This window comes from Coregonus clupeaformis, chromosome 1 (assembly GCF_020615455.1).
Source record: "Coregonus clupeaformis isolate EN_2021a chromosome 1, ASM2061545v1, whole genome shotgun sequence".
Classification (NCBI taxonomy): domain Eukaryota; kingdom Metazoa; phylum Chordata; class Actinopteri; order Salmoniformes; family Salmonidae; genus Coregonus; species Coregonus clupeaformis.
Genome location: NC_059192.1, coordinates 20,018,066 through 20,033,452, shown reverse-complemented (window position 1 = coordinate 20,033,452; position 15,387 = coordinate 20,018,066). Strand labels below are relative to the sequence as shown.

Genomic DNA, 15,387 nt, shown 5'->3' with positions numbered 1-15,387 from the left:
GAGAGTTTACAGTCTAACCAGACACCTAGGTATTTGTAGTTGTCCACATACTCTAGGTCAGACCCGTCGAGAGTGGTGATTCTAGTCGGGTGGGCAGGTGCCAGCAGCGTTCGATTGAAGAGCATGCATTTAGTTTTACTAGTGTTTAAGAGCAGTTGGAGGCTACTGAAGGAGTGTTGTATGGCATTGAAGCTAGTTTGGAGGTTTGTTAACACAGTGTCCAATGAAGGGCCAGATGTATACAAAATGGTGTCGTCTGCGTAGAGGTGGATCTGAGAGTCACCAGCAGCAAGAGCGACATCATTGATATACACGGAGAAAAGAGTCAGCCCAAGAATTGAACCCTGTGGCACCCCCATAGAGACTGCCATAGGTCCAGACAACAGGCCCTCCGATTTCACACATTGAACTCTATCTGAGAAGTAGTTGGTGAACCAGGTGAGGCAGTCATTTGAGAAACCAAGGCTATTTAGTCTGCCAATAAGAATGCGGTGGTTGACAGAGTCGAAAGCCTTGGCCAGGTCGATGAAGACGGCTGCACAGTACTGTCTATTATCGATCGCGGTTATAATATCGTTTAGGACCTTGAGCGTGGCTGAAGTGCACCCATGACCAGCTCGGAAACCGGATTGCATAGCGGAGAAGGTACGGTGGGATTCGAAATGGTTGGTGATCTGTTTGTTAACTTGGCTTTCAAATACTTTCGAAAGGCAGGGCAGGATGGATATAGGTCTGTAACAGTTTGGATCTAGAGTGTCACCCACTTTGAAGAGGGGGATGACCACGGCAGCTTTCCAATCTCTGGGGATCTCAGACGTTACGAAAGAGAGGTTGAACAGGCTAGTATTAGGGGTTGCGACAATTTCTGCGGCTAGTTTTAGAAAGAAAGGGTCCAGATTGTCTAGCCCAGCTGATTTGTAGGGGTCCAGATTTTGCAGCTCTTTCAGAACATCAGCTGTCTGAATTTGTGTGAAGGAGAAGCGGGGGGGGCATGGGCAAGTTGCAGCGGAGGGTGCAGAGTTGGTGGCCGGGGTAGTGGTAGCCAGGTGGAAAGCATGGCCAGCCGTAGCAAAATGTTTGTTGAAATTCTCGATTATTGTAGATTTATCGGTGGTGATAGTGTTTCCTAGCCTCAGTGCAGTGGGCAGCTGGGAGGAAGTGCTCTTATTCTCCATGGACTTTACAGTGTCCCAAAACTTTTTGGAGTTAGTGCTACAGGATGCAAATTTCTGTTTGAAAAAGTTAGCCTTTGCTTTCCTGACTGCTTGTGTATATTGGTTCCTAACTTCCCTGAAAAGTAGCATATCGCGGGGGGCTATTTGATGCTAATGCAGTACGCCACAGGATGTTTTTGTGCTGGTCAAGGGCAGTCAAGTCTGAGGAGAACCAGGGGCTATATCTGTTCTTAGTTCTGTATTTTTTGAATGGGGCATGTTTATTTAAGATTGAGAGGAAATTACTTTTAAAGAACAACCAGGCATCCTCTACTGACGGAATGAGATCTATATCCATCCAGGATACCTGGGCCAGGTCAATTAGGAAGGCCTGCTCGCTAAAGTGTTTTAGGGAGCGTTTGACAGTGATGAGGGGTGGTCGTTTGACCGCAGACCCGTTACGGATGCAGGCAATAAGGCAGTGATCGCTGAGATCCTGGTTGAAGACAGCGGAGGTGTATTTAGAGGGTAAGTTAGTCAGGATGATATCTATGAGGGTACCCATGTTTCCGGATTTAGGGTTGTACCTGGTACGTTCGTTGATAATTTGTGTGAGATTGAGGGCTTCTAGTTTGGATTGTAGGATGGCCGGGGTGTTAAGCATATACCAATTTAGGTCACCAAGCAGTACGAACTCTGAGGATAAATGGGGGGCAATCAATTCACATATGGTATCCAGGGCACAGCTGGGGGCTGAGGGGGGTCTGTAGCAAGCGGCAACAGTGAGAGACTTATTTCTGGAAAGGTGGATTTTTATAAGTAGAAGCTCAAACTGTTTGGGCACAGACCTGGATAGTATGATAGAGCTCTGCAGGCGATCTCTACAGTAGATTGCAACTCCACCCCCTTTGGCAGTTCTATCTAGACGGAAAATGTTATAGTTGGGGATGGAAATTTCAGAATTTTTGGTGGCCTTCCTAAGCCAGGATTCAGACACTGCTAGAACATCAGGGTTGGCGGAATGTGCTAACGCAGTGAATAACTCAAACTTAGGAAGTAGACTTCTGATATTTACGTGCAAGAAACCAAGACTTTTGCGATTGATAAACAGCGCCGGAAGAAGATGGCTGCCGTTTTACAGCCCTCTAACCAATTGTACTACTATGTGTGTTTTTCCGCGTTATTTGTAATTTATTTTGTACATAATGTTTCTGCCATCGTCTCTTATAACCAAAGAGAGCTTCTGGATATCAGGACAGCGATTACTCACCTCGCGTTGGACGAAGACTTTTTCTTCAACGAGGCGTTCGCGAAGGATATTCTACAGACTCCCGACAAGGCCCAGATCCCCGTCATTCGCGTGAGGAAGAGACGGAGATATCGTGGACGCAGATCCGGGTGTCTTGTAAGGATCCGACGGCGAACGAGTAAACTGCCTCTCCCATCAATCCTATTAGCCAATGTTCAATCTTTTGAGAATAAAATTGACGATTTAAGATTACGGTTATCCTACCAACGGGACATTAAAAACTGTAATATCTTATGTTTCACGGAGTCGTGGCTGAACGACAACAATGACAACATTCAGCTAGCGGGCTATACGCTACATCGACAGGACAGAACTGCAGACTCTGGTAAGACAAAGGGTGGCGGTCTGTGTATATTTGTAAACAACAGCTGGTGCACAAAATCAAATACTAAGGAAGTCTCGAGGTTTTGCTCGCCTGAGGTAGAGTATCTTATGATAAGCTGTAGACCACACTATTTACCAAGAGAGTTTTCATCTATATTTTTCATAGCTGTCTATTTACCACCACAAACCAATGCTGGCATTAAGATTGCACTGAATGAGTTGTACAAGGCCATTAATCAACAGGAAAACGCTCATCCAGATGCAGCGCTCCTAGTAGCCGGGGACTTTAATGCAGGGAAACTTAAATCCGTTCTACCTCATTTCTACCAGCATGTTAAATGTGCAACCAGAGGAAAAAAAACTCTAGACCACCTTTACTCCACACACAAAGACGCATACAAAGCTCTCCCTCGCCCTCCATTTGGCAAATCTGACCATAACTCTATCCTCCTGATTCCTGCTTATAAGCAAAAACTGAAGCAGGAAGCACCAGTGATTCGGCTAATAAAAAAGTGGTCAGATGACGCAGATGCTAAGCTACAGGACTGTTTTGCTAGCACAGACTGGAACATGTTCCGGGATTCTTCAGACAGCATTGAGGAGTACACCACATCAGTCACTGGCTTCATCAATAAGTGCATTGATGATGTCGTCCCCCACAGTGACCGTACGTACATACCCCAACCAGAAGCCATGGATTACAGGAAACATCCGCACTGAGCTAAAGGGTAGAGCTGCCGCTTTCAAGGAACGGGACTCTAACCCGGACGCTTATAAGAAATCCCGCTATGACCTCCGACGAACCATCAAACAGGCAAAGAGTCAATACAGGTCTAAGATTGAATCATACTACACTGGCTCTGACGCTCGTCGGATGTGGCAGGGCTTGAAAAACTATTACAGACTACAAAGGGAAGCACAGCCGCGAGCTGCCCAGTGACACAAGCCTACCAGACGAGCTAAACCACTTCTATGCTCGCTCGAGGCAAGCAACACTGAAGCATGCACGAGAGCACCAGCTGTTCCGGACGACTATGTGATCACGCTCTCCGTAGCCGATGTGAGTAAGACTTTTAAGCAGGTCAACATTCACAAGGCCGCAGGGCCAGACGGATTACCAGGACGTGTACTCCGAGCATGTGCTGACCAACTGGCAAGTGTCTTCACTGACATTTTCAACATGTCCCTGACTGAGTCTGTAATACCAACATGTTTCAAGCAGACCACCATAGTCCCCGTGCCCAAGAACTCTAAGATAACCTGCCTAAATGACTACCGACCCGTAGCACTGACGTCTGTAGCCATGAAGTGCTTTGAAAGACTGGTCATGGCTCACATCAACAGCATAATCCCAGAAACCCTAGACCCACTCCAATTTGCATACCGCCCCAACAGATCCACAGATGATGCAATCTCTATCGCACTCCACACTGCCCTTTCCCACCTGGACAAGAGGAACACCTACGTGAGAATGCTATTCATTGACTACAGCTCAGCATTCAACACCATAGTGCCCTCTAAGCTCATCACTAAGCTAAGGATCCTGGGACTAAACACCTCCCTCTGCAACTGGATCCTGGACTTCCTGACGGGCCGCCCCCAGGTGGTAAGGGTAGGTAACAACACATCTGCCACACTGATCCTCAACACGGGGGCCCCTCAGGGGTGCGTGCTCAGTCCCCCTCCTGTACTCTCTGTTCACCCATGACTGCATGGCCAGGCACGACTCCAACACCATCATTAAGTTTGCCGACGACACAACAGTGGTAGGCCTGATCACCGACAACGATGAGACAGCCTATAGGGAGGAGGTCAGAGATCTGGCCGTGTGGTGCCAGGACAACAACCTCTCCCTCAACGTGACCAAGACAAAGGAGATGATTGTGGACTACAGGAAAAAAAAGAGGACTGAGCACGCCCCCATTCTCATCGACGGGGCTGTAGTGGAACAGGTTGAGAGCTTCAAGTTCCTTGGTGTCCACATCACCAACGAACTATCATGGTCAAAACACACCAAGACAGTCGTGAAGAGGGCACGACAAAGCCTATTCCCCCTCAGGAGACTAAAAAGATTTGGCATGGGTCCTCAGATCCTCAAAAAAATTCTACAGCTGCACCATCGAGAGCATCCTGACTGGTTGCATCACCGCCTGGTATGGCAACTGCTTGGCCTCTGACCGCAAGGCACTACAGAGGGTAGTGCGTACGGCCCAGTACATCACTGGGGCAAAGCTCCCTGCCATCCAGGACCTCTATACCAGGCGGTGTCAGAGGAAGGCCCTCAAAATTGTCAAAGACTCCAGCCACCCTAGTCATAGACTGTTCTCTCTGCTACCGCACGGCAAGCGGTACCGGAGTGCCAAGTCTAGGTCCAAAAGACTTCTCAACAGCTTCTACCCCCAAGCCATAAGACTCCTGAACAGCTAATCATGGCTACCCGGACTATTTGCACTGCCCCCCCACCCCATCCTTTTTACGCTGCTGCTACTCTGTTAAGTATTTATGCATAGTCACTTTAACTCTACCCACATGTACATATTACCTCAACTACCTCAACTAGCCGGTTGCCCCGCACATTGACTATGCAACGGTACCCCCTGTATATATAGCCTCCCTACTGTCACTTTATTTTACTGTATATATAGCCTCCCTACTGTCACTTTATTTTACTTCTGCTCTTTTTTTCTCAACACTTTTTTGTTGTTGTTTTATTCTTACTTTTTTGTTTAAAATAAATGCACTGTTGGTTAAGGGCTGTAAGTAAGCATTTCACTGTAATGTCTGCACCTGTTGTATTCGGCGCATGTGACCAATAAAATTTGATTTGATTTGATTTGATTTGATTACAGAAGTCAGCAAATGATAGCGCCTGGGGAGTAGGAGTGATACTGAGGGCTGCAGGGCCTGGGTTAGCCTCTACATCACCAGAGGAACAGAGGAGGACTAGAATAAGGATACGGCTAAAGGCTTTAAGAACTGGTCTTCTAGTGCGTTGGGTACATAGAATAAAGGGGGCAGATTTCCGGGCGTTGTAGAAAAGATTCAGGGCATTATGTACAGACAAGGATATGAGTAAAGTGGAGGTAAACCTAAGCGTTGGGTAACAATGAAAGAGATAGCATCACTGGAGGCACCAATTGAGTCGGTCTCCGCGTGTATGGGGGGTGGGACAAAGGAGCTATCTAAGGCAGGTTTAGCTGGGCTGGGGGATCTACAGTGAAATAGTACAATTAGAAATAACCGAAACAACAATAAGCTAACCATATTGACAAGGGAGAGAGGCATAAAGCAATCAAGGTGTAATTTGAGAGAGCTAAGACAACAGCTGGTAATGACGACACAGTTTGGGCTGAGGCTAAACATAAACAGGATGCAGTACCATAAAAAGGAACAGTCCAGCAGACATCAGCTGTATAGCCGAGTTATAAGGTCCGGTGAACAGCAATAGGATAGTTTGGAGGTAGTTCGGGGGCTGCTAAAGCACTAGCGAGCAAGAGGGCACGGCTAGCGTGTGCTAGCAGGCCGGGGCTAGCAGATGGAATCTTCGTGGTCAACGTCGTAACGGGAAGCCGGTTGTAAAATCTACCTCATCAGACGATTTCGTCGGCAGACCAGTCGTGTAGGATCGGCTGGGCTCCGTGTCAACACTAGGTGGTCCCGTCCGGTTGACAGAGAGGTAGATAGCCGGGATATGGGAGATGGGAGATGGGCCTAGCTCAGGATGATTAGCCAGACCTCAACGTCCATTTTGTTGCAGCTAGCTGGTAGCGATGAATCCGGAGTTAAAGGTCCAGTGATTCAGTGATTCCGGCAGAAAAACTGATATGTTCTGGGTCGATAACGCGCTGTGCAGACAGTGCAGACTAGCCGAATAATAGTCCAGACTAGAGCTGGCTGGTAGGTGGTGCAGGCCACGGACAATGGTGAAAAAACGCTAACGGTAGCTGATAGCAAGTAGCTAGTTAGCTGGCTACTCCCGTCCGGTAGACCTAGAGGTAGGTAGCCGGGATATGAGCCTGGCTCTAGGCTAGCTCGAGGCTAACTGGTGCTTGCATCGGGGGCAGTGGTGATTAGCCAAACAGCAACATCCATTCGGTTGCGGCTAGCTAGTTGCGATCCGGTGATTAATGTCCAGTGATTAAATTATTCCGGCAGAAAATCCAATGTTCTGGGTGAAATAGCAACTGTGGCTAATAGCAAGTAGCTAGTTAGCTGGCTAGCTAGTTTCAACTGGAGATTCTAGATAAAAAGGTAAGTCAATAATAGAATCCGTTCCACATTGAGTGAGGCGGGTTGCAGGAAAGTATATTTTGTAGAAGGATGAAAAGTCTGATAGGAAAATATGTACGAAAAATACAAAAAAAACAGGGTATTTACAGGCTATTTACAGACACACGACAAAAACAGGACTGCACTACTACGCCATCTTGGACTTCAACTGTAGATCTCCTCTGCATAAACGTCAAAATTAATGACACATTCCTTGAGTTATCGTAGATTAATTGTGACTGTTTTGAGGAAGTGTATACTGGCTACGGCGTCTCAAGATGGACAAACAGTACTATTGCCACTTTTATCTCGTTTTTCAAGCGAAGGTCTTTTAAAGGAGTATGAGAGCACACTCGTTCGGTTCGCCTAGCCGACTTTGGCTAGCCGGCAGCCGAACTGAAGCATGCTGATGCCTTTAGCCTAATTGATGGGAATCAGAGCCCTTTTTCCCCCAACAGAGAAAACACATCATCCTCATGGTAAGATGAAGAGAGCTATTTCTAAATCCTGAATCAGTCCTACAGAGCAAACACCCCTTCAGGGCACTGACTAGCCTAATCATGAAATCACAGTCTGCCCTGAGATGAAGAGTGGATCCTAAAGTCATCATCCAAATATAGGCCTACACACATGCACAAACAAATCCACAGTAAAACATCACACATTCTGACTCTCATACTGAGTGACCTATTCCCAATGGTTCAGTCAAAAGAGTTCCCAGGAATGACCGGGCCTGAAGCAGGTCTCGCTCATCTCTCTCCAATGCAGAAACCAGCTGGAACCGCTTCAACATGAATTCTAGATGGAATGTTGTTCAGGCAGAAACCAGCTGGAACCGCTTCAACATGAATTCTAGATGGAATGTTGTTCAGGCAGAAACCAGCTGGAACCGCTTCAACATGAATTCTAGATGGCATGTTGTTCCGAGGGAAAAAAGTAAAATCAACACTTGTAACAGGAAAAAGTATTATCTTTGGGAGAGCTTGGGTCTTCCTTCACTGCGATAGGGTGTGAATATCAGATTGACTCCCCGGGCTCCACATACCACCCCGAATTGCACATACAACACACACACACACGCATAGGTGGTGCAAAACCCTCAAAGCAAATTAACATGCTGCGTGAGTTCAGTTGATTGAGTTCAATTATCTGACCCGTTCCTTATCTTTCCCCACAGACACCCTGTTCAACGTTACCAGTGACCCAGCACTGGACACCTATCTAGGAGTCATTCTGAGCCCTCCAGTCAACAGTGTGCCAACATCTGGACAGGGGAGACAGGCTCTATCACTCAGAGGATAGCGAGCCAGCCAGAGTGGAGCTATTCACAGTTGACACCATTTCTGTTGGTGACATCATTAAACGGTCACGTCAGCCAGTAATTGGTTCCCAAACGTTTTTGCACCATGGCCCAGCTGACGCCTTTTATATTTTCTTGTGACCCATCCAACAAACATCTAATATTTTTGCCACGACCAAAAATTGATTTGCAGACTGCCTGACCGAACTCAAAAGGACTGTGTGTGACACTCAAGAACATAGGCCTAACTCTCAACACGCTGACTTCATTACTGACACAGAAACACACGTCACTGATTAGGCTAGTACAGCCTACTTTCTCTGCACCCCGCACACATCCATAAACACTGCACACATTCTCACATCACACCTCATATCTCACGCATAGAAAAGTACCGCTTTTATTTTTCTAATTAGTCCATTGTAGACAGCGACTCATTTTGAAACCGGAGCAGTTTACCATCATGAGCTGAACCTCTATCATTGTCCTGTCTTGCCACAGCACTGTGACCCGCGGCACATTGAAGGATATGATTGGTCTAGATATGTAAAGGGGTCAAGGGGATTGGATGCACGTTTTAAAAGAAACGCCACTCAAGATTAGAGTGGAGCTGAATGGAGAGAGAAAACGTTCTCCGCTGAGTTTATTAAACTGTAAAAAGAGCAGCACGGTAGCGTTGGTTTATGTACAATGTTATCAACAATTAGGTTGCTGTTACTCCCGTCCCTATTGCAGAATGCAGCTTTTTGACAGAATGTACTAAAATTGATTTAATCCACACTTGCATTAGTCTCCTTGTTTGGTGATTGGTGTTTAGGATGTGACAATGAAAAGGCAGCACACAGTATGTCAGTATGTTTTAGCAGGAAGTTTGTTTAGGGTGACCTGATTTGGAACTATGAAAATCATTTTGACAAACAGATTTCGAACCCAAAAGTGTATGTTCGATTCTAGAGGGGGGTCAATAAATACATTATTTGGTCAGGGTGTAGGGGCAAATTTATGTCATCTTGTCTGAAGATTTTATCTATGTACTTTATTTAGTCTGATCAGTGGAACAATTCTCATTATTAACAATGAGCTATAATACAGGGTAATTACTGAGCCTGTCAGCAACAGCACTACTGGTATTCCCCACGCGTATTGTATTATTCCACTTCTTCCCTGTACTGCCAGTGTAAACACATGCTAGGCAGAGATGGTAGGGGGACGCACAACTCATAAACACATTATATTTTGTATACAGTGCACTCGAAGTATTCAGACCCCTTGACTTTTTCCACTTTGTTACATTACAGCCTTATTCTAAAATGGATTAAATCGTTTTTCCCCCCTAATCAATCTAAACACAATACCCCATAATGACAAAGCAAAAACAAGTTTAGACATGTTTCCAAATTTATAATAAAATAAAATAAAATAATAAAAAAAACGTATTTACATAAGCATTCAGACCCTTTGCTATGAGACTCGAAATTGAGCTCAGGTGCATCCTGATTCCATTGATCATCCTTGAGATGTTTCTACAACTGATTGGAGTCCACCAGTGGTAAATGTAATTGATCGGACATGATTTGGAAAGGCACACACCTGTCTATATAAGGTCCCACAGTTGACAGTGCATGTCAGAGCAAAAACCAAGCCATGAGGTAGAAGGAATTGTCCGTAGAGCTCAGAGACAGGATTGTGTCGAGGCACAGCTCTGGGGAAGGTCAGCAAAACATTTCTGCAGCATTGAAGGTCCCCAAGAACACAGTGGCCTCCATCATTCTTAAATGGAATAAGTTTGGAACCACCAAGACTCTTACTAGAGCTGGCCGACAGGCCAATCGGGGGAGAAGGGCCTTGGTCAGGGAGGTTACCAAGAACCCGATGGTCACACTGACAGAGCTCCAGAGTTCCTCTGTGGAGATGGGAGAATCTTCCAGAAGGACAACCATCTCCGCAGTACTCCACCAATCAGGTCTTTATGGTAGAGTGGCCAGACAGTAAAAAGGCACATGACAGCCCGCTTTCAGTGGCAGGGACTGGGAGACTAGTCAGGATCGAGGCAAAGATGAACGGAGTAAAGTACAGAGAGATCCTTGATGAAGTCCTGAGTGCTCTGGAGCAGGTTCTCAGACTGGGGCGAAGGGTCACCATCCAACAGGACAACGACCCTACGCACACAGCCAAGACAACGCAGGAGTGGCTTCAGGACATGTCTCTGAACGTGCTTGAGTGGCCCAGCCAGAGCACGGACTTGAACCCGATCAAACATCTCTGGAGAGACCTGAAAATAGCTGTGCAGCGACGCTCCCCATCCAACCTGACAGAGCTTGAAAGGATCTGCAGAGAAGAATGGGAGAAACTCCCCAAATACAGATGTGCCAAGCTTGTAGCGTCATACCCAAGAAGACTTGAGGCTGTAATAGCTGCCAAAGGTCCTTCAACAAAGTACTGAGCAAAGGGGCTGATTACTTATGTAAAATGTGATATTTCAATTTTGCTTTTTTATTTGCTACAATTTCTACTAACCTGTTTTTGCTTTGTCATTATGGGGTATTGTGTGTAGATTGAGGGGGGAAAACTATTTATTCCATTTTAGAATAAGGCTGTAACGTTACAAAATGTGCAATAAGTCAAGGGGTCTGAATACCTCTTTAATGCACTGTATGTAGAGTAAGATGAAGGCAATGATCTTCAACTAGTAGGCATAAACCACCTGAACATTGACATTCATTAGATTGTTCTTGAATTTGCAAAATACTAAATGTATGTGTCCTTACCTTGAAAGCAGTCTATGGACAATGAGACTGCAATCTATGATTTGGTTACCCACTGCCATCAATCACTAATATAAAAGTGTCCTGTGCAGAGCCTTGGTGTAGTGGTAACACTCCCCGGCACGTGTCGCATACAACTTTGCACCTGAGAACAGGGATCAATCCCTGCTTCCAACCTTCCCACTGTTAGCGTACTTTAAATGTAATCCCCTAAAAATCTCAAAGTAACAAAGTTGTCCAATTTTGTGTGTTCATTTAATGTTCAAAGCATCCTGAATACACCAGACCTGTAGTTTCTATTTTAAAATGTTCCTCCCTGGTCATAGGCCTAAGACGTGAAAATACGTAGAATTGCAGGAAATGAGCTTTAAAACAGTCAAATGTTACTGGGCGACGACCCCCAGTCTAGAGGTTGTGCCAGGGGGCAATGAAATTCACATAGCAAATCTCACTGCAAGCTTTCTTCAAAAGTTGGCAGCCCTGCACACCTATCCATAAACACACACAGTTGGTAAGACTGGGGCCCATATCCCAAGACATCCTTGAATAGAAACAGAGTGTAAAGACCATACTATTCAATGAACATGTCAGACGTACTGGCTGGCTTTCCGTATCCCATTAATAAGACCAAATGTGTGAGCCGTCCAGCATAAACACCAGCTCTACAACTGAGTGGGAATAACAGGCTGAATGAGCAGCTGGGTTGTGTTCAGTTCTGCACAAAAAAAGGATGACATGTTTTCAAACACAGTGAAGAGAACAAGCCTAATGGGCTAAAACGTATCCAATAAGAACCAGGGCCAGGAGTCAAGAACATCAACAATCCAACTGTCCATCAGTAGAGCCCAGGAAAAAAATCCTCCAGACAACCACTTTTCTTTTCACCTACCACACTCTATTCGGACCATCAGCCCCACCTCCACCCCTCATGAGGTACTGAGACCAAAGATAGCAGGATGTCATGACACCCTGAGGCCTCAGAAGCACTGATTCTCCATGGCAGTTAAAGCGACAGGCTCAAAAAAGAGAACTACCTTCCTTCCAAGAAAGTGAGAGGCTCATTCTTGGAAGTACACATCACTGTTTGTTTTGAGCCTGTCATCACCTCACCTGGTCGTCTGAAGCCCCAGGGCTGCTAGGCCTAATCATTTTATCACGGAGAAACTCAGTCATCATAAGTGTCGCCCATCTACACCAACATATTTAAAAAAAGTTTATTCAGGGGCTACAGGAGTAAAGCGAGTGTTGCAACCGAGGACAGACACATTTTACGCGCTATGCTCTTCAGCACTCCTGTTCTGTGAGCGTGTGTCCCCTACCACTTCGCGGCTGAGCCGTTGTTGCTCCTAGACGTTTCCACTTCCCAATAACAGCACTTACAGTTGACCGGGGCAGCTCTAGCAGGGCAGAAATTCAACAAACTGACTTGTTGGAAAGATGGCATCCTATGACGGTGCCACGTTGAAAGTCATTGAGCTCTTCATTATGGGCCATTCTACTGCCAATGTTTGTCTATGGAGATTGCATGGCTGTGTGCTCAATTTTATACACCTGTCAGCAACGGGTGTGGCTGAAATAGCAGAATTTGAAGGCGTGTCAACATAGTTTTGTATATATAGTTTATTTCATCTATAGCCTAATAAACTGCATGTTTCCCAAGTCGTAGAGGGAGGACCACAAACCATATCATAGCTTGTCTCCAAGTTTACTTCAATATGATGGTTATTATATCAATATTTGCGTATAAAGACATTTCCACCGCCATGCCTCGCATAATACATTTTACAGACACAAAAATATCCCACCATGTCGAACGAACAAAGTATCGGTCGGCATTTATAAAATTGTACCTAAACTTCCTGTTTCCATCACAGCTGTCGTGTTCTTTTTAAATACGGTATGACTTTACTCACATTAAAACTGAATGGAAACGTGGCTAATGATGATGCAATTTCATCCGCACAGCTGACTCTCCCACAGGGTGTTGGTGGTCAGTAATAACAAAATAAGTCATTGTCACCTCTACTGAAACCTGAAGGGGGGGCCCATATGGTGCACCCAGATAATGTCAGCAGACATAGAGAGGAGTTAGCCTACAATTGAAAATGTCTGGTCCTGCCAGTACTTGCACTTAGCCTAATAGCCGTACACTATCTATATATAACTACCAGTAAAGCCTGAACTATTTGTCTTCAGCTGGACCTGATTGTTTTTATAAATAATACTTTCCCTCTGAGTTGCATACTATTGGACTGACTGGACCACACCTGTGACATAAGTGCAGTCCACAATTGTTGCATAACTGGGATGTATTCACCAGGAACCAACCAGATCTCAATAAACATTTTCCGTTGCAAAACGTTTTGCTACAGTGTCTGACTAATAAATACACCATCGCAACAGGAGTGTCACTCTAGTCAATCGCTTTCACACAACCTACTAAGGTCAACAAGTTAGTCAATGATACAGAACACACCATGTCAGTTTACATATGGTTGTAGTCCTAGCTTTACAAGCAATATCCACCTGGCATGGCACTGTTGATCGTGGGATAGCTAATGAGGAACAATCAAATCACGATGGTTCCTGCGGTTAAACAACATCCAGAGTCTAAATCTCGGAGGTTTAAAATTACAGTTCAGGGGGAGTCTTGCAGATTCGGCCAATAATGTTTGTAGCTAATGTCGTCGTTTTTAGTGACGTTACTGCACACTGCCAAATGTCACTCACCTATATACTGTGAGTATGAGTTAATATAACGTTAGATAGTATGACCCCAATTAAAATTAGCTTGCCGGCTGTCTTGGCCCCTCGTAAATGATGTCCAACATGGATAGCGACCAATTTAGCGTGTATTTCTAGTTGGCTAGCTAGCCATATGTGTCCAAGAACAAGTAAATGGCTGGGCCAGTGTGGCTGCTATGTTGAGGAGCTACTGTAGCTAACTAGTGTAGTGCAAGTGTGGCTGTCAACAACAACAGCTAGCGTTAGCGAAATACTGATATGCTACAAGCAAAGGTCGACTTCAATCAATGGCCATTTAACGTTACTGTTTTCACTAGTTAACAATACTAATGTAATTACCTATTATGCCATAACTAGCTACACACATAACTAACACATATTTACGCTGAAAGTCATGATTTAGTATGACTGCAATGTGACTAGCTAACGTTGCTTTAGCTAGCTAGCTGGTTAAGTCTTAAGTTGGCTAATGCCAATTCCCCTGAAATAGTCATCTACTTACGTTTTCGGAGAAATTTACTCTTCTGGTTGCAATGGAAGATTTCTTTACTTGTCTATCAATTTTTGGTTTTAATTCGTTTTCTTGAACTAGCTAGCTAACGTTACTTAGCTGACCAGAATTCAAGCTAGCTATATAACCAAGATAGCTAGCGCTTTACACGAATTCCCCTTTCAACATTTCTTGGCACTGACTGTGGTCTTTTTTATGCATGTTTGTCACCAAAGAGACAGCACTATGATTTAAAAAAATCTTGCTAGCTATTATAGAAGAAGTGATCTGATTTTGTCAGCTAAATGTATGAAACAGATGACGTTCTTTCCTCCATTGATGCGCAGAAGATCCCTGCTCCAAGTCCAGTTCAAGAGGAGTGACGTTCTCTCCACTCTTTACAGTCATTGGTCAAAGTCTACTACAAAATGGAGCTAAGAATGGTTATTATATTTGTCAGTCAAATTACATTGTGACCTACCCTCTGAGGCATAATATTGTTTGCAGTTTATTTATTTTTTATCGCTTCGGTACTATTTTCACAAGTATGTGGTAAAATTTCACAACTCTTAGTAGGAAACTCAAAACAGATCATAAAAAAACCCGCTTTTTCAAAACGTTAAGCACATTTTCAATTGACTAAGTACAACACACAAAATCACATAGTAACTTTTTCACCAACCCTAATCAGTGTTTTTTTTTCAAAAATACCTTTCATATAAAGTAATTGCCTTTCACAATGCAATGCTCACAATAGTTTTCATATGATTCTCTTCTCATTTGTTTAAATACATTTGACCATTACTTAATCCAACTGTGCTTAATGGCTAATCACTTAACCGTTTGGTAAACCTATAGATTTTAAACTGGTTTGTCTACTATATATGGATTTTGAGAACTACAGAAATAAAATGTGTGTTTGTATAGTATAAAGGTCTAAATTACATGTATGATACACGATAACCATATGTAATGACTACTTGTTATTGCTAATTGATTTCACATAGTGGTAACAACAATTGGTCACCATT

At 44.5% G+C, this 15,387-nt stretch overlaps 1 protein-coding gene across 3 annotated transcripts in view; it reads right to left on the bottom strand.

Annotated features, from left to right (window-relative positions):
- The window catches only part of LOC121578142 (protein phosphatase 1B-like), a 57,223-nt gene extending 42,504 nt beyond the window's left edge, over positions 1–14,719 (bottom strand). For all 3 annotated transcript variants that reach the window (XM_041892278.2, XM_041892299.2, XM_041892289.2), the window contains exon 1: positions 14,369–14,719. The gene's annotated coding sequence lies outside the window, so the exon portion shown is untranslated. The remainder of the gene's footprint in view (positions 1–14,368) is intronic.
- Between the last annotated feature and the right edge of the window lie 668 nt (positions 14,720–15,387).